At 47.1% G+C, this 20235-nt stretch overlaps 1 protein-coding gene across 2 annotated transcripts in view; it reads left to right on the top strand.

Moving 5' to 3' along the window:
- Positions 1 to 368: 368 nt before the first annotated feature.
- The window catches only part of LOC138663206 (zinc finger protein 84-like), a 52796-nt gene continuing 32929 nt past the window's right edge, over positions 369 to 20235 (top strand). Inside the window, exons 1-2 of one of the 2 annotated variants that reach the window (XM_069749366.1) lie at positions 384 to 437; positions 9153 to 9437. The gene's annotated coding sequence lies outside the window, so the exon portion shown is untranslated. Of the gene's footprint in view, positions 438 to 9152; positions 9438 to 20235 lie in introns of both variants that reach the window. The other variant, XM_069749365.1, reaches the window with a different exon arrangement.

Genomic DNA, 20235 nt, shown 5'->3' with positions numbered 1-20235 from the left:
CCCCCACAGTGACTGGAGAGGTGGATGGCCGTATATGAGCCTTAGCCGGACACTGGAAGGGGTTAAATAAGTGAGATTTCGGCATTTTAGCTCCTGGTGTGGAGTCGATAGCACAATCATATGCCGCCATAACTAGTAATAATTCCCTCATGTGTGGGGTCTATTTGTTTCCAGAGAAATCACACGTTACATTCCACACATAACACTGTGTAGAAAAGGCGGCGCGGGGTAATTGTGCCAGTAGTGAGGGGCGAATAATGGCGGAAATGTCACTGACTGAGGAGAAGTCTCCATGTAGCATCTTCACTGCGGATATCAATCCCTGAGGCCCCTGATCATGTGACCCCTGACTCCTCCCCTCCTGTGACCTCATCACAGGTCCTGTGTGCTCAGAGCAGCCAAAGCCATATATGTGGAGTGCGGCTCTGCGGGTGGAGGTAAGTGGAGATTCCCCATTACTGAGAACGGGGGACATTAACCCCTTCTGCACTGAGACTCTTTTGGTGTTGTTGTCGCCACTTTACAAGAATCGTAACATTTTTGTTCGGTTTCCTGTAATAGATACATACGACCCAACTATGGAAGACAGGAAGTGAGGGAACGGATTGTTCTCCTAGTACAGGGCCCCTTTCTTGGCCCCCACACAGTGTAATGCCCCCATTATGCCCCTGTAAGCAGGGTTCTGCCCCACACCCAGCTGCCTCGGGCACTTTAACATGAGCTGGTACCTGAGATTCTTTCCCGCACCCCTTTCCTTTGTTTGGCGCTAAATCTGTTCTGCCTTTGGGGGTCTGGTCTTTATAATATCAGTAAACTGCGTCATCAAGGTCTCCTGACCAGGTGTACCCTCTAGACCAGGGGTTTCCAACCTGTAGCTCGGGAGCCACATATGGATCGCGGTCCCATGAATTGTTGCTCGCAGCTATGTGCCAGCTTGGTGCATTAGCTCCAGGTCTCATAATGGTGAATTTTGTGAGTAGTCCTGCACAGAAGAGCAGATCTGGATGCACCTACACTGGACTTAGGGGTTTAGAGATAATTTGAGTATGGTAGGCTGGAGACAGGATGATACTACCTGTAAGAGGAGATGCTTGAAGCTGGATGCAACATTGTGTTGGGAGAAAATTGTGGGAACCCTTGGATCTTGGTATTTTGCTTTGGGATTATGTCAGTGGAAAAGCTTTGGTTATCATTGCACCCATAATGGGGGCTTTGATTGCCTCTGCTGTGAGGGGGGCAGTAGCTGGATGTGGCTCGCAACCCTCTCTCAGAGCTGAATGTGGCTCTTAAGGTCAGGAAGGTTGGGGACCACAGATCTAGACTCTTCCTTCCTGAAAACCTCCCTCTTCCCATTGATTTCACATGGTCCCGTCTGGATGGCAGATAGCAGTCTTTTTGTCCAAATGCAGCACAGCCCTGAGGATTCTTTTTTATGACTCTCCTTTTTACACCCCTTATGCAATATATATGATGCCACTCACACAGTATAATGTTCCTACAGTACTGGTATCTCTCATAAAAAAGGTATTATCACACTACCGCCATACCCCCACACACAGTATAATGTTAGAGTACCTCCATCCCACCACACACAGTATAATGTTCTCATAGTGCCGCCATACCCTTACACACAGTATAATGTTCCTACAGTACCTCCATCCCACCACACACAGTATAATGTTCTCATAGTACCGCCATATCCCCACACACAGTATAATGTTCCTACAGTACCTCCATCCCACCACACACAGTATAATGTTCTCATAGTACTGCCATACCCCCACACACAGTATGATCTCATAGTACCGCCATACCCTTACACACAGTATAATGTTCCTACAGTACCACTATATCCCCACTCACAGTATAATGTTCTCATAGTACTGCCATACCCCAACACACAGTGTAATGTTCCTACAGTACCTCCATCCCACCACACACAGTATAATGTTCTCATAGTACCGCCATACCCCCACACACAGTATAATGTTCCTACAGTACCTCCATCCCACCACACACAGTATAATGTTCTCATAGTACCGCCATACCCCCACACACAGTATGATCTCCTAGTACCGCCATACCCTTACACACAGTATAATGTTCCTACAGTACCACTATATCCCCACTCACAGTATAATGTTCTCATAGTACCGCCATACCCCAACACACAGTGTAATGTTCCTACAGTAACTCCATCCCACCACACGCAGTATTATCTTCTCATAGTGCCGCCATAACCTCACACAGTATAATGTTCTCACAGTACCGCTATACCCCCACACACAGTATAAAGTTTCTACACTACCATCCATCATCCCACCACACATAGTATTTTGTTCCCACAATAGTGGCTTCCCACAGACAAAGGATAATGTTTCCACAGGACTGACATTCCCCTCACACACAGTATAATGTCCCCACAGTACTGCCATCCCCCCACTTTCTAATGTTCCCACAGTACTGCCCTCTACATGCACAATATGGTACCACCCACCTCACCGAATACCTCCGACAATTAATAAAACACAGCCTCATTCTTGGTGCAAATACTAATGAACCCAGGTTCCATGAGATATTTACCATACGATAGTTGGATAGGCAGGAGTGTATCATCCAAAACAGTAGCCCACTCGGTTGCTATGATGGGCTCGCTGGGGTGTGGTATTGGTCACCCTCTCCTTCCCATCATCACAATATCAGTGATATCCACACTCCCATGACGGTGATACCATTGAATAGTGGATCTTGGAGTCAAAAGCTCCTGATCCACCATTCAGCCTTCTCTTCTGAGTCTGAGACTTCATGCACTGCAGGCACAATGATGTCACTTCATCACACCTGTAGTATGGAGCCTCAGTACTCACACCGCACAGACCAGAGCAGCACACCTCAGGAACCGGGTTGGCTGAGTAGTGTGTGTTTTTTTTTCTTCAAATATCAGGAATTATGGGGGCATCATATTAAGAGAAGCTGTTGGGACTCTCATACTGAATGTGTGGCTGGGATGGGCCAATATACTGGGGTTGTGGTGGACTGTAAATGCCTCCATACTGAGTGGGGTTTTTTATTTTGTGTAGCAGGTTGTGGTGGCCATAATTAGAGATGAGCGAATATGTTCGGAAAATGATCGCCAAACATAAATTCGGCATGAATATTGTACATTCAGTTTCATGATCGGTAACACGAGCATTTTTACTAAGATCGGAAAAAGTCAGTAACAGTCGGTAAAAGACATAATAGAAACCTGCAATACATGTGCCGCGTTTAGTAAAATCACAGCCACCAATGTGGGAGACTGGGGTTCAAACCCTGGCTCTGCTCTGTTGGACATAATATACCAGTAGTGGTCCATAACACTATGGTGCCTACCTCAATAAACATGAGAATGACATAATAATAATAATAATCTTTATTTTTATATAGCGCTAACATATTCCGCAGCGCTTTACATTTTGCACACATTATCATCACTGTCCCCGATGGGGCTCACAATCTAAATTCCCTATCAGTATGTCTTTGGAATGTGGGAGGAAACCGGAGTGCCCGGAGGAAACCCACGCAAACACGGAGAGAACATACAAACTCTTTGCAGATGTTGTCCTTGGTGGGGTTTGAACCCAGGACTCCAGCGCTGCAAGGCTGCTGTGCTAACCACTGCGCCACCGTGCTGCCCACGCATGTGTTCATGTCATGCCACAGCATGACATGAACAAAGAGAGTCATGCCAGCTCAGACGATAAGATACGATACACTTTATTGATCCCGAGGGAAATTTTGGTATTTAAGCAGCGTTACAAACAGCATTTCAAACATTACAACATTATTTCAAACATTACAAACAGCATGACATAAAGTAATTACTAGACACAGATCTTGCACATGACTAACCACATTACGTAAGAACAACATGTGCAACCCCCTGAAGATCGTGATCCAACCCTGCAACTAGAGAGCACTGCAGCTGGTCTGAAACAGAAGATATTAGATAAACTAAATACCATCAATACCAGAGATCGACTGCCAAGGCTCAGCAAAGAAAGACCACCAAACAGTATGCTAGAGGATGTCAATAAAGCTGCACTTGCATCAATACCTACCACCACCATAACTCAAACTAATAACCTGATCTATGCTACTGCCTCAGCAATCATGGAAATGCTTGGCTATACAACCAGCAAGAACAACAGAAGTACGTGCCCCCTTGGAAAAAAGACTGGAGAAAAAGATCAAGGTGTCACGAAGGGAGGTCAGCCAACTATCAGAAATACAGAAGTGTTTAAAGATCAAGAATAAGACCAAGCTGGACAAGTACAAAGGCCTGACCCCAACTGAAGAGACTGCTAAACAAAGGCTCTCAGCATTTGTGGCAAGACTAGGGAGATACATTAGAGGAGCTGAGGCCAAGAAGATAAATGCCCTGATCTCCAAAGAACCATCCAAAGTGTACTCACAACTACAGAGGAACAGTACAAAGGCAGTAACAACACCAATAGCAGAGACTGAACAATACTGGAGGAACATATGGGAGAAGGAAAAAACACACAGCTGTGCAATGTGGCTGCAATATTTGAGAATGAAACACAGCAACCACCTAGAGCAAGAACCAGTCACCATTACAGAAGCAGACATCTACGGTAACAGCGGGTCAAGAACATAAAGAGCTGGACAGCACCTGGCCCAGAAATGATCCTCACCTACTGGCTAAAGAAAATCAGAGCGGTACATGAACACATGGCAAAGCAGATGAACCAACTGCTAGAAGCAGGCCACCACCCAGCTTGGCTAACACAAGGAAGAACAGTGCTGATCATGAAAAATCCTCACAAAGTAACAGTTCTATCCAACTACCGCCCAATAACCTGCCTTACAACAACATGGAAACTTCTGTCAGGCATCATAGCCACCAAGTTACGGAACCATATGAAACAGTATATGAATCCAGGTCAGAAAGGCATTGGGACTGACACCAGAGGCTCTAAGCACCAGCTCCTAGTAGATAGAACAGTCTCTCAAGACTCAGTATCCAGACAGACCAATCTCAGCACAGCCTGGATTGACTACAGGAAAGCCTATGAATCAAAGCCACACACATGGATCTGTGAATGCTTGGTTCTGTACAATGTCAACAGGAAATTAAGAACCTTCCTCGGAAACTCACTGGGGCTATGGAGAATAACATTGGAAGTCAACTCAAGACAACTAGCACAAGTGACCATCAAATACAGCATATACCAAGGTGATGCACTGTCCCCATTGCTGTTCTGCGTAGGCTTGAACCCCCTCAATCAGATAATTACAGAGTCTGGCTATGGATACAAGTTCAAGAGTGGAAGCACCATCAGCCACCTCCTCTACATGGATGACATCAAGCTGTATGGTATACGAAAAATGAGCGAGACATCAATTACTGATCCACCTGACAAAGATCTACAGTGAAGACATCGGGATGTCCTTCGGACTGGAGAAGTGTGGCCGGTTGGTAGTCAAGACTGATGGAGTGGAATTGCTAGCAGGGCACATAGCAGATGTACAGACATGCAACAAGTACCTTGGCATTCCACAGGGATACGGTAACCATGATGAGGAGGCAAGGAAAGCAGCAACATCCAAATACCATCAAAGGGTGGTATGACAGGTCCTGAAGAGCCAGCTCAATGTGAAGAATAAAATCCTCGCCATCAATACATATGCCCTGCCAGTTATCAGATACCTTGCTGGTATAGTGAGCAGGCCAAAAGAAGAGATGGAAGCTGCAGATGTGAAAACGCGAAAGCTCCTCACAATGCATGGAGGTCTCTACCCTGTCTAACACCCACAGATTGTATACCAACAGAAAGGAGGGTGGTCGAGGCTTGATAAGCATCCAAGACACCATCACGGATGAAACAAGGAGTATCCAGGAATATATCAGAAAAATGGCACCAAAAGATGAGCTGCTGAGAGAAAGTCTAAGGCAGCAACAACAGATCTGGAAGGAAGAACAGGAACAGGAACCGCCATGACAAGACAAGCCGCTGCATGGGATGTACCATCGATAGATTATGGAGGTGGCTGACATGGACAAATCCTATCATTGGCTGGAGAAAGCTGGCACAAGAGCAAGCACTAAGTACCATATACAAAGAAGCAGGGATCTACCAGACAAGACCCAAGGTGCGGACTACGCAAAGAAACCTCTTTGACCCCTAAGTTGGAAGAATGGCTACAACAGATCCCAGGAGCAACATCTGAGGTCTCTGTCCAGAAAAGTGCAATGCTGGGAGCAACTAAGATCCTGCGCAAGAACCCTCAAACTCCCAGGCCTCTAGTAGAGGACCTGAGAATGAGACAGGACAACAAAGGTCACCCCCATTGGGGGTGGGTGAGAAGAAAGTTTTTTTTTATACATGTCAGTGACACAGTGTATATATATTACATAGATAGAAGAAAAGCCGGTAATTCAGCAGCCGTGGTAGAGTAAAATCACTGCAGGAGCCAACAGGATAGAAGACATGGATTACATACAGTAAATACAAAAAGAATAGGTAGATATATAGATGTCAGTGACAAATACAATTAGTACAGTGTGTGCAGCTTACTGTACATGTATTTAATTAATAAAAGATTTTTCTGAAAAAAATGGCGTGGGCTCTGTGAGATCCCCACGATGCAGAGGCGAGTTCACCGTGAAAATTTCACTGCGGTGAATTGCAACTCGTCTCACTGAGGTCACCGCAGTTCAGCCCGGCTGGGAACGCAGTCACAGTGACGTCACCGCTAGTGCAGTAGCGGCTGATGAATACACCCATCAGGCGCTCCGGCTCTCACTGTTATTAGCGGCTGTAGGTGTCGGATGATGCGAGAGGTAGTCCCATCAGCTGACACCAGCCCAGAACCCATATACACATCAAACATCCTCCATCCCATAGTTCCATGCCCATATACCCATCACACATTCTCCATACCATAGGCCAGTGGCCATATACCCATCATACATATCCTCCATCCCATAGTCCAGTGCCCGTATACCCAACGTACATATCCTCCATCCCATAGTCCCATGCCCATATACCCATCATATGTATCCTCCATACCAAAGTACAGTGTCCATTTACCGATCATACATATCCTCCATCCCAGAGTCCAGTGCCCATATATCCATGATACATATTCTCCATCCCATAGTCAAGTGCCAAAATACCCATCATACATCCTCCACATCCCATAGTCCAGTGCCCATATACCCATCATACATATCCTTCATCTCCTAGTCCAGTGCCCAATTACCCATCACACATCCTCCACCCCATAGTCCCATGCCCATATACCCATCATAGATATCCTCCATCCCATAGTCCTGTGCCCATATACCCATCATACATATCCTCCATCCCATGGTCCAGTACCCATATACCCATCACACATCATCCATCCCATGGTCCAGTGCCCATATACCATCATACACATCCTGCATCCCATAGTCTCATGCCCATATACCCATCACACATCCTCCATCCCATAGTCCAGTGCCCATATACCCATCACACATCCTCCATCCCATAGTCATGTGCCCATATACCCATCACACATCCTCCATCCCATAGTCCAGTGCCCATATACCCATCACACATATCCTCCATCCCATAGTCCTGTGCCCATATACCCATCACACATCCTCCATCCCATAGTCACGAGCTGGGTGGCGCTGAGCAGGGAGTTCCTGGAGATGTTTTGTTATGTAATCTCGCAGTGCGGCTCTGTGTGCGGCCGCTGATGATTCGATTTTCTACGCCGGTAACAATAGAGCGCGGCAGTAATGGAGGAGGGGGATTCATTTCTGTCATGTGCTCTCTGCTCCTTTCTGGGGGGCAGACAATGGCTGGAGCTTATGTTCCCAGGGATGCTAGATTTCTCCCACCCAGTCAGTGTCTTCTGAGGTGTTGTGGAGTGGGAAAACTGTTGTGCTCATAGCAACCAATCACAGCTCAGCTTCTTTTAAACAGCTATGTTGAAATGAAAGATGCTTAGTGATTAGTTGCTATGTGGTATGGGCTTGACTTGAGAGACACACACACACACACACACACACACACATATACATACATACATACACTCAGCTTTACATAGACAGATTTTTTTTTTTCTTTACGTTGGAAGGCCCAATTCCAGCTATTGCTGTCGGACCTGTGATTTCTATATACATCACAGTGTATAGGATAATAGAGTATAATAAAGTAGTTATGGACGAGACTTAACTAACATTGTGCAGTGACTCTGCTTTCCATATAGTGACAGATATTTCTTGTTGCTGAAACTATGATTTTTTTCACTTTAAAACTTTGTTAAACCCCTCTGATTAGTGCGATCATACAACATCCAAGCCTCTGATGGCTCATCCCTGCCTGTCAGTGTAATACTAACGGCCCCATACACATGAGATAAGTGTTGGCTGAACGGTCATTTGGCAGACGGACATCTCTCCCGACTCCCCCACACACACAAATATTCCAGCTTTCCTGTGGTCTGTATGAGAGAGTCGCCTCCAGACTCCTCTAGCGGAGGATTATCTACAGGAAGAACAAATGGATTATCCTCTGAAATTCAGGATGCCAGATCCTTCTCTGCCCTGATATCATCTGTCGGGAGGCCCCCAAATACATTATATAGTCGCCCAAATCCCCCGAAATCAGTGCTTTCATGTAACTTTAGTCTAATGTGTATGGGGGCGTTAAAATGTAACTTATTGGACGCTGCCTCTGGCCCGGCCTAATAGACCTTCATACATTGCAGCCCAGACTCCATTATTAGGCATGTAATTATCGTAATAACTAGGCCGCCCCATACTATCGAGTACTTGGGGGGGGGGGGGGGGGTCATTCAGTCAAACTCTGTCACACCTTAGATGCCATGTTTGCTTTTCACAGCAGCAAGTGGTTAAACTGCCAGGGTTTTTGTTGAAGCCTCATCTGTGCCGTCCCTGCGGTGCACATCTATGTTCTGGTGTACAAAAAGATTAATTTCTTTTTAATACATGTTTAACATGTTAAAAATTATAAAATGTGTCTTCTGCCTTTTCCATGTATTTTTTTCTTTTTACAAGAATTGTTGGAGCCAATTTTCTTTAGAAATATTTCATTATGGTTTTTTTTGGTGTTTTTCTTGTAATATAGGAAAGCCTAAGATCAGAAATAAACCCCATAAATCACTGTACATGGAGACTTTGGGATCAGACCATTTCTGTTCGTGTTGATTGTGGAAACAAAAAAGCTTTTCTAAAAGCCTCAAACTTCTGTGTGTGAATCAGACCTGAGATCTAACGTGATAGAAGATTACAGTGCGGGGAAGACGGGAAACCTTCATATAGACGGCCGGGGGTGATGGAGTCAGTGACCGACTCTGGGCAAATATGTCTCTAGAGCCGTAGTAGAAGATGAAGATATCGTCCTCATCATGTAGTGAGTCGCCCGCCAGGGCCGAGGGATACTCGGTACCGGGTCCGGTACTTCGCAGGGTCTGTGGCCCTGGGCTCCCATGTAAAAGGGAAAGGTCTTTTAAGGGATAAAGTTTATGTTCATGATGCCACCTGTGGTATTCGCAAATAGATCAATGGCTGCACTCAAAATTAATCTGTGCTAGAGCAAGGAAATGTGCGATACATGAAATGGGAATAGCATAATGGCTTGTGAAATATATGAAAAACACATGAGATTCTTAGCACAAGATTTGGCCAAAAGTTGTGAGCCCATCCACCAATCGTTAAGGTAATCTCAGAACAGATGCGTACCTGAGCTGACTGCCTAGTGTGAACACTTACCTATGGCTAACAACGTGGTAAAGCCTGCTTATATAGGAAACTCAGAACCAACTGTGTTAGGCCGGCCTCACACTTGCGAGTTTTACGGACGTAAGAGCGCAGAAACTACGTCCGTAAAACTCGCAAAAAATACGGCAAAATTATTCTCTATGCCCCTGCTCCTATCTGCCGTATTAAACTGATCAGTATTATACGGCTTTCTACGGCCGTAGAAAATCGCAGCATGCTGCGTTTGTCACCGTATTGCGCAAATAAAACGTCAATGAAAGTCTATGGAAGCCCCAAAAATACGGATTACACACGGACCAGCAGTGTGACTTGCGAGGAATACGCAGCGCTGTTAGAGAGAAAAGCCGGTAATTCAATTACCGGCTTTTGCTTTCTCCTTCCTAAACCCTGAGACCTGGTTTACATACAGTAAACCATGTCATATCACCATTTTTTTGCATATTCCACACTACTAATGTTAGTAGTGTGTATATACAAAATTTGGCTGTTCTATTAAAATAAAGGGTTAAATGGCGGAAAAAATTGGCGTGGGCTCCCGCACTATTTTCTCCGCCAGAGTAGTAAAGCCAGTGACTGAGGGCAGATATTAATAGCCTGGAGAGGGTCCATGGTTATTGCCCCCCCCCCCCCGGCTAAAAATATCTGCCCCCAGCCACCCCAGAAAAGGCACATCTGGAAGATGCGCCTATTCTGGCACTTGGCCACTCTCTTCCCATTCCCGTGTAGCGGTGGGATATGGGGTAATGAAGGGTTAATTATGACACCTATCCATTATTAATCCAATACTAGTAAAGGGTTAAAAAAAAACACACACACATTATTAAAAATTTAATTGGTTGTTGTATTCATTTATTCTACTCTCAATCCACTCACTGAAGACCCTCGATCTGTAAATTAAAAAAAATAATAAACCAACAATATACATACCTTCCGAGGATCTGTAAGGTCCAACGATGTAGATCCATCTGAAGGGGTTAAAACATTTTGCAAACACGAGCTCCGCTAATGCAGGCTGCTCATGTCTGCAAAACCCCGGCGAATGAAGGTAAAGTAGGTCAATGATCTATATTTAGCTTCATTTGCGGTGAGGCGCCCTCCCTCTACTGGCTGTTCCTAGATCGTGGGAACTTTCCTAGAAAGCTCCCAGGCTCGAGTTCATATGAGGACAACCAGCAGAGGGCACCCTCTTATGATCTCGAGCCAGGGACCGTATTTTCATACGCTGAGTGTGAGGCCGGCCTTAGGATGTAATTAAAATCACAGCATGGTGAAGGGCGGGGCGTTCAAGTCAGAAAAAATAGTACATAGTAAATATAGAAAAACTGACTGAACAGCAATCTAATCTGAACTGGTGCATAACCAAAAAAGTCATATAGCAAATAGATTAATGGCTGCACTCAAAATTAATCTGTGCCATAGGTAAGTGTTCACACTAGGAAGTCAGCTCAGGTACCCATCCGTTCTGAGATTACCTTGACGATTGGTGGATGGGCTCACAACTTTTGGCCAAATCTTGTGCTAAGAATCTCATGTGTTTTTCATATATTTCACAAGCCATTATGCTATTCCCATTTCATGTATCGCACATTTCCTTGCTCTAGCATAGATTAATTTTGAGTGCAGCCATTAATCTATTTGCTATATGACTTTTTTGGTTATGCACCTGTGGTATTCGGTCAGTAGGGACCGACGCTGCTTTAAGGGGTCCTCTAGGGTGATATTATGGCAGCTAGATGGCATACCTTCCCACAGGTGAGGTATATCCCCAGGGCTCCCGGTGTATAGATGGTAAATAGTGAGAAGTGCAGTAAAGAACGAGGACACAGTTTGCAGTGTCTTTACCTGGTTTACTGAAGACTTCAACAGCCACAGTCCAGGGCACCAGATCACAGGGCAGGCAGGGTCTGGCCGGTTTGGAGGCAATTCAGGAGTCCCCTTATCCAGGTGAAAATCAAAGCCTTCCTTTGCGCCGTGGTGTTGTAGTCCCTTACTGCCTATGGCTTCAGATAAGGTCCTCACAGATGTTATCTCTCTCTCTGTCCCCCGGATAGGATAGGACATAACCCGTATGACTGGTTGCTGGAGCCGGTTTATAGGAACTCTAGCATGCTCCAGGCTCTTAGGGGTGCCACCGTGCCTCCTGGGTATTGGTGCGGACAGGTAACTTGCAGTTCAGCTGTCCTTCCAGTCTCTGATGTAAGTCGTAGAGGTCCTTACAACCTCGGTGTTCCTGCTACCGGTCTCTGTGCCTCAGAAGGAGGCAGCCTGCTTGAAGCTGGTCCCCCTCTGATATCCTCTCCTGTGCTTCTCTCCTGCATGCTTACTGCAATATATTCGGCTTTCTGTCAGGAGCTGCAGACTCCCATGTCTGCTCAGCTATTCTCCTATCATACCAGCTCCGCCTACCTGATGTTCCTCGACAAGCTCCCTTCTGGTAATCTCTTCCCAGGAGCTGCAGCACTGCGGCTACACAGCTCTGTAAACCCTCTTCTGCCTCAGACTGCTCTAGTCTGCTGTCTGGCAAGTTCTGACTCACTTTCCCTCCAAACTACAAGATATATGGGGAGTCACCTAGTAAATAGGATCAAAAGCTCCCCCTTGTGGCCTGGAGTGTGAACATGTTGCATGCTTGTGGTTAACTGGTGACAGTTATCCTTTCTTGCCTCCAAACGTAACATCACTCTCCCTGTGAGGAAAGCGACATTACTGTGACGGCCAGGACCCTGGGGCACCACAGTAGTTATTTCTCCTTCGCCTCATTGGGGGACACAGGACTGTGGGTGTATGCTTCTGCCGCCAGGAGGCTGACACTAAGTAAACGTGAAAAAAAGTTAGCTCCTCCTCCATCGTATACACCCTGACACTGGCTACCAGAGACTCCAGTTTATGCTTACTGTCAAGGAGGCACACCTCTGAGTCCTGTTCCTTTGGACTCCATTTTTTCAACGCTATGAAATGAAGGGGCGACGGATCCTTTTGAGGGTCCGATCTCCCCAAACCATCAACGGGCAAGCACGTGTGATTCCATATCCACGTATCCTTTCCCGCTACGTGGGATTCTTCACCGGACTTGACCCTGACCACCCTAAGGTATTGAGACCCTGGGCTGTACAGGTGCCCCTAGACGTCCGTGTTTCCCCCCGGTTTTCTACACCCCGGCTCTGCTGCGGTGATAGATGGGGTGGTAGACGGTCCCTCTCCTTATCCTAGATAATGGAGATAGGGCTCCTGCACCGTCTTTTTTGCTTCCCCCCTCGCTCTGCTGGCATCTATCTGGGGGAGGGCTCCTGACAGGGCGCTATAGGTTGTTTTTTTCTTTACCTGACGCTGCTGGCTTCTTGCGATGGCAGGGGCTCTCCAGTGTTGGGGGGGGGGTCCGTCGCCTGCGCCGTGTCCAGTGGTTTTGCTGCGGCGCTGCAGCGCTGCTTTCCCGCTGACGTCGTGTTTTCTCTTTCGGGGCCGTCTGTGTGTGTGGTCTCTGTATGCGGCCGGCGCTGCGGTGCGGCCGGTGCTGCGTTGCGGCCGGCACCGCGGCGCTACGGTGCTGCCGGCGGCGCTATGGTGCGGCTGGTGCCGCACTATCATCTCCAGGTGCGGGCCAGGTCTCCAGAATGCATGGGACATCTTCGGGCAGCACAGGGCCCGGGCTTCCGCCCAGCAGACCGCGCCGTTAGGCTCCTCCCCTTCCGGCGCTTCCACTTCCGGTTCCGCCTTTCCCCTCTCAAGGGGAAAAAATTGAGGTCCCAGCTTTAGGCCTACTACAGGCCGCAGCGCCGTATGGTGGCCCGCCCCCTGATTTTGCTCAAGGGGCTCTGTAGATGATAAAGAGCTGCATCCTTTTGCTCCACAGCATGCGTCCGGATCCGTCGCCACAATCGTTGGGACACAGGACTGGGGTAGGTGCTTCTCCCTCCAGCTGGCTGAAGCAGTATTTTTTTGTCCCAGTCTCTGGCCCTGGGTATAGCATTTACGGAACTATGTCTAGAAGAGTTAAGTCTCACACGGTTCTGTTTACCGGTTGTGTAGATTGTCGTGCCCCATTCCCGCACGCCCAGAGTAATCGCCGCTGCGAGGCCTGTGACTCTGAACGCGCCCAGGAGCCCTCCCCTGCCAGCTCCCCAGCAAGCTCCCCAGCAATCCCTCCGGCCCCTGCCCCTCAGGATTCTGGGGCAGCGCCGCCGGAATGGGTCACGTCTTTGTCGGAATCTATGGCGTCCCTTACTGAAGCAATCAAATCCCTTCAGACCCCGGCAGTTAGGGCCAGCAGTCCATCTGTCTCGGAGAGGGCCTCGGGGTCTCAGGAGCCTTCGGCCTGCAGGGGCCGCGCTCGCACTAGACAGACGCGTGGAAAGCGGATTCGCACTGTGTCTCCCAGGCCCTCAGGTGCTTCCGCATCCTGGAGCTCTGTATCTCGTTCTCCTTCCCCTGCAGAGAGCGGGGAAGTTGAGACAGACTATGAGTCTGAAGGGTCCCTTAATTTTGAGAGTCCTGGATTTCAGGAGTCGGTAGATAGCCTCATTGAGGCTGTTAATCAGTCCCTGGGGATAGAGGACGAGCTCGCCTCATCCTCAGATCATAAGGTCTCGTTTAAGCGGGCAAAACGGGCCCATAGGGTATTTTCCTCTCATCCGGAATTTGAGGACCTGATTCGCCGTAACCGAGAGCACCCGGACAAATGCTTTTCAGGGCATAGGGCCCTGAAAGCTAGGTATCCCTTTGCTACTGAACTTTGTAGTAATTGGGCGGAAAATCCTGCTGTGGATCCTCCAGTGTCCCTTTTAGCTTCTAACACATTGCTATCTCTCCCTAATGGCTCGGCAATTAAGGATCCTACGGATCGTCTTATTGAGAGCTTGGCTCGCTCCGTGTTCGAGGCTTCAAGTTCAGCGCTTTTCCCTTCTTTCGCGGCAACCTGGGTTACTAAGGCTATGATTGTCATGATCCCAATGGCAGGGGATCACTAAAGGACAAGCACAGATACAAACAAGCTCTAGGGCGATGGAACCTGAGCTGACCGCGACCCTGAACCTAACACACAAATAAAAGTAGCCGGGGAACGTGCCTACGATGATCCTAGACGTCTCGCTCCAGCCGAAGATCTAACTTCCCCTATTAGAAGAAACACAGACCTCTCTTGCCTCCAGAGAAATCCCCCACAGAAATAGCAGCCCCCCACATATAATGACGGTGAAATGAGAGGAAAGCACATACGCAGTATGAAAACAGTTTCAGCAAAATGAGGCCCGCTAAAGCTAGATAGCAGAGGATACAAAAATGAACTGCGCGGTCAGCGAAAAACCCTTCAAAAAACCATCCTGAAATTACTTGAACTCATGTGCCAACTCATGGTACATGAGGAGCAATTTCAGCCCACTAGAGCAACCAGCAGCAAGAATCACATATCTGCAGGCTGGACTAAAAACCAAATAAAGCAAAACACCAAAACAGGAAAATCCAAACTTAGCTTGACCAGAAGGTTCTAGGAGCAGGGAGCAGAGGTAACAAGACACACTGGATACATTGATAACCGGCGAGGAAATGCCAGCAAAGCCAGGTTAAATAGGAAACTCCCATATCCTGATGGAACAGGTGGAACCCAGAGACCCAGGAAAGACAAGTCACCCAGTACCATCAGTAACCACCAGAGGGAGCCCAAAAACAGAATCCACAACAGTACCCCCCCCTTGAGGAGGGGTCACTGAACCCTCACGAGAACCACCAGGGCGACCAGGATGAGCCCTATGAAAAGCGCGAACCAAATCATCAGCATGAACATCCGAGGCAACCACCCAAGAATTATCCTCCTGACCATAACCCTTCCACTTGACCAAATACTGGAGTTTCCGTCTGGAAACACGAGAATCCAAGATCTTCTCCACAACATACTCCAATTCTCCCTCCACCAGCGCTGGAGCAGGAGGCTCAAGCGAAGGAACAACAGGTACCTCATACTTCCGCAACAACGACCGATGGAACACATTATGAATAGCAAACGATGCCGGGAGATCCAAACGAAACGACACAGGGTTAAGAATTTCCAAGATCCTATAGGGACCGATGAACCGAGGCTTGAACTTAGGAGAAGAGACCTTCATAGGAACAAAACGAGAAGACAACCACACCAAGTCACCAACAAGAAGTCGAGGACCCACGCGGCGACGGCGATTAGCAAACTGCTGAGCCTTCTCCTGGGACAACTTCAAATTGTCCACCACATGACTCCAAATCCGATGCAACCTATCCACCACCATGTCCACTCCAGGACAATCAGAAGGTTCCACCTGACCAGAGGAAAAACGAGGATGAAACCCCGAATTACAAAAGAAAGGAGAAACCAAGGTAGCAGAACTAGCCCGATTATTAAGGGCAAACTCGGCCAGCGGCAAAAAGGTAACCCAGTCATCCTGATCAGCAGAAACAAAACACCTTAAATAAGTTTCCAAGGTCTGATTAGTTCGTTCAGTCTGGCCATTCGTCTGAGGATGGAATGCAGACGAAAAGGACAAATCAATGCCCATCTTAGCACAGAACGTCCGCCAAAATCTAGACACAAACTGGGATCCCCTGTCAGAAACGATGTTCTCAGGAATCCCATGCAAACGAACCACATTCTGAAAAAACAGAGGGACCAACTCAGAGGAGGAAGGCAACTTAGGCAAGGGTACCAGATGAACCATTTTAGAAAAGCGATCACACACAACCCAGATGACGGACATTTTTTGAGAGACAGGGAGATCCGAAATAAAGTCCATGGAAATGTGCGTCCAAGGCCTCTTCGGGATAGGCAAAGGTGACAACAATCCACTGGCCCGAGAACAGCAAGGCTTAGCCCGAGCACAAACCTCACAAGACTGCACAAAAGAACGCACATCCCTCGACAAGGAAGGCCACCAAAAAGACCTGGTCACCAAGTCTCTAGTACCAAATATTCCAGGATGACCTGCCAACGCAGAAGAATAGACCTCGGAGATGACTCTACTGGTCCAATTATCCGGAACAAACAGTCTCTCAGGCGGACAACGATCAGGTTTACCCGCCTGAAACTCCTGCAAAGCACGTCGCAAGTCTGGGGAGACAGCAGACAAAATCACCCCATCCCTAAGGATACCAGAGGGCTCAGAATTTCCAAGGGAGTCAGGCACAAAACTCCTAGAAAGAGCATCCGCCTTCACATTCTTTGAACCTGGCAGGTATGAAACCACAAAATTGAAACGAGAGAAAAACAGTGACCAACGAGCCTGTCTAGGATTCAGACGCCTGGCAGACTCAAGGTAAATCAAATTTTTGTGATCAGTCAAGACCACCACACGATGTCTAGCACCCTCTAGCCAATGACGCCACTCCTCAAATGCCCACTTCATGGCCAAAAGTTCCCGATTACCAACATCATAATTCCGCTCAGCCGGCGAAAACTTTCTAGAAAAAAACGCGCATGGCTTCATCACTGAGCCATCGGAGCTTCTCTGTGACAAAACCGCCCCCGCTCCAATCTCGGAAGCATCAACCTCAACCTGAAAAGGGAGCGAAACATCTGGCTGACGCAACACAGGAGCAGAAGAAAACCGGTGCTTAAGTTCCTGAAAGGCCTCCACAGCCGCAGGAGACCAATTAGCAACATCAGCACCCTTCTTAGTCAAATCCGTCAAAGGCTTAACAACACTAGAAAAATTAGTTATAAAACGACGATAGAAATTAGCAAAGCCCAAGAACTTCTGTAGGCTCTTAAGAGATGTAGGCTGCGTCCAGTCACAAATAGCCTGAACCTTGACGGGATCCATCTCAATAGTAGAAGGGGAAAAAATATACCCCAAGAAAGAAATCTTCTGGACTCCAAAGAGACACTTTGAGCCTTTTACAAACAAGGAATTGGCCCGCAGGACCTGAAACACCTTCCTGACCTGCTGAACATGAGACTCCCAGTCATCAGAAAAAACCAAAATATCATCCAAATACACAATCATAAATTTATCCAGATATTCACGGAAAATATCGTGCATAAAGGACTGGAAGACTGAAGGAGCATTAGAAAGTCCGAAAGGCATTACCAAATACTCAAAATGGCCCTCAGGCGTATTAAATGCGGTTTTCCACTCATCACCTTGCTTTATTCGTATAAGATTATACGCACCCCGAAGATCAATCTTAGTGAACCATTTAGCCCCCTTAATGCGAGCAAACAAATCCGTCAACAATGGCAAAGGATACTGATATTTTACGGTAATCTTATTCAAAAGACGATAATCTATACAAGGCCTCAAGGAACCATCTTTTTTGGCCACGAAAAAAAAACCTGCTCCCAAAGGGGACAAAGATGGACGGATATGTCCCTTTTCCAAGGACTCCTTAACATAATCCCGCATAGCAGTATGCTCTGGCACTGACAGATTGAACAAACGACCTTTAGGAAATTTACTGCCTGGAATTAAATATATAGCACAATCGCAATCCCTGTGAGGAGGAAGCGAACTGAGCTTAGGCTCCTCAAAAACATCCCGATAGTCAGACAAAAACACAGGAATCTCAGAAGGAGTAGATGAAGCGATAGAAATCGGAGGTGCATCATCATGAACCCCCTGACAACCCCAGCTTAACACAGACATTGATTTCCAGTCAAGGACTGGATTATGAGTTTGTAACCATGGCAGACCAAGTACTAGAACATCATGCAAATTATACAGTACCAGGAAGCGAATCACCTCCTGATGAACGGGAGTCATACGCATGGTCACTTGTGTCCAGTACTGAGGTTTATTCATAGCCAAAGGTGTAGAGTCAATTCCCTTCAAAGGAATAGGGACTTCCAGAGGCTCCAGACTAAACCCACAGCGATTGGCAAATGACCAATCCATAAGACTCAGGGCAGCGCCTGAATCCACATAGGCATCGACGGAAATGGATGATAATGAACAAATCAGAGTCACAGACAGAATGAACTTAGACTGTAAAGTACTAATGGCAACAGACTTATCAACCTTTTTTGTGCGTTTAGAGCATGCTGATATAACATGAGCTGAATCACCACAATAAAAGCACAACCCTTTTTTCCGCCTATACTCTTGCCGTTCACTTCTGGACTGAATTCTATCACATTGCATTATCTCAGGTGACGGTTCAGACGACACCGCCAAATGATGCACAGGTTTACGCTCCCGTAAACGCCGATCAATCTGAACAGCCATAGTCATAGACTCATTCAGACCAGCAGGCGCAGGGAACCCCACCATAACATCTTTAATGGCCTCAGAAAGGCCATCTCTGAACTTTGCAGCCAGAGCGCACTCATTCCACTGAGTAAGCACCGACCACTTCCGAAATTTTTGACAATAAATTTCTGCTTCATCTTGCCCCTGAGAGAGGGCCAACAAAGCTTTTTCAGCCTGAATCTCTTGGTTAGGTTCCTCATAGAGCAAACCCAATGCCAGAAAAAACGCATCCGCATTAAGCAACGCAGGGTCCCCTGGTGCCAATGCAAATGCCCAATCCTGAGGGTCACCCCGCAGGAAAGATATAATTATCTTGACTTGCTGAGCAGGGTCTCCAGAGGAGCGAGATTTCAAAGAAAGAAACAACTTGCAATTGTTCCTAAAATTCAGAAAACGAGATCTATCTCCAGAAAAAAACTCTGGGACAGGAATTCTAGGTTCAGACATAGGAGCATGTACAACAAAATCCTGTATATTTTGAACCTTAGCGGCAAGATTATTCAGGCTGGAAGCCAAACTCTGGACGTCCATGATAAACAGCTGGGATCAGAGCCATTCAAAGATTAAGAGGAGGAGGAAGTAGCCAGGCTGCAATAAGGCTAAGCAGCAAACTCTGAGGGAAAGAGAAAGAGAAAAAAAAAAAAAAAACTTCCTCAGACTACTTATCCTCCTACTTCAGCCAATACAATTAACACTTTGTGGGCCGGTTATACTGTCATGATCCCAATGGCAGGGGATCACTAAAGGACAAGCACAGATACAAACAAGCTCTAGGGCGATGGAACCTGAGCTGACCGCGACCCTGAACCTAATACACAAATAAAAGTAGCCGGGGAACGTGCCTACGATGATCCTAGACGTCTCGCTCCAGCCGAAGATCTAACTTCCCCTATTAGAAGAAACACAGACCTCTCTTGCCTCCAGAGAAATCCCCCACAGAAATAGCAGCCCCCCACATATAATGACGGTGATATGAGAGGAAAGCACATACGCAGTATGAAAACAGTTTCAGCAAAATGAGGCCCGCTAAAGCTAGATAGCAGAGGATACAAAAATGAACTGCGCGGTCAGCGAAAAACCCTTCAAAAAACCATCCTGAAATTACTTGAACTCATGTGCCAACTCATGGTACATGAGGAGCAATTTCAGCCCACTAGAGCAACCAGCAGCAAGAATCACATATCTGCAGGCTGGACTAAAAACCAAATAAAGCAAAACACCAAAACA

This window comes from Ranitomeya imitator, chromosome 2 (assembly GCF_032444005.1).
Source record: "Ranitomeya imitator isolate aRanImi1 chromosome 2, aRanImi1.pri, whole genome shotgun sequence".
Classification (NCBI taxonomy): Eukaryota; Metazoa; Chordata; class Amphibia; order Anura; family Dendrobatidae; genus Ranitomeya; species Ranitomeya imitator.
This window is presented reverse-complemented; position numbering and strand designations above follow the sequence as displayed.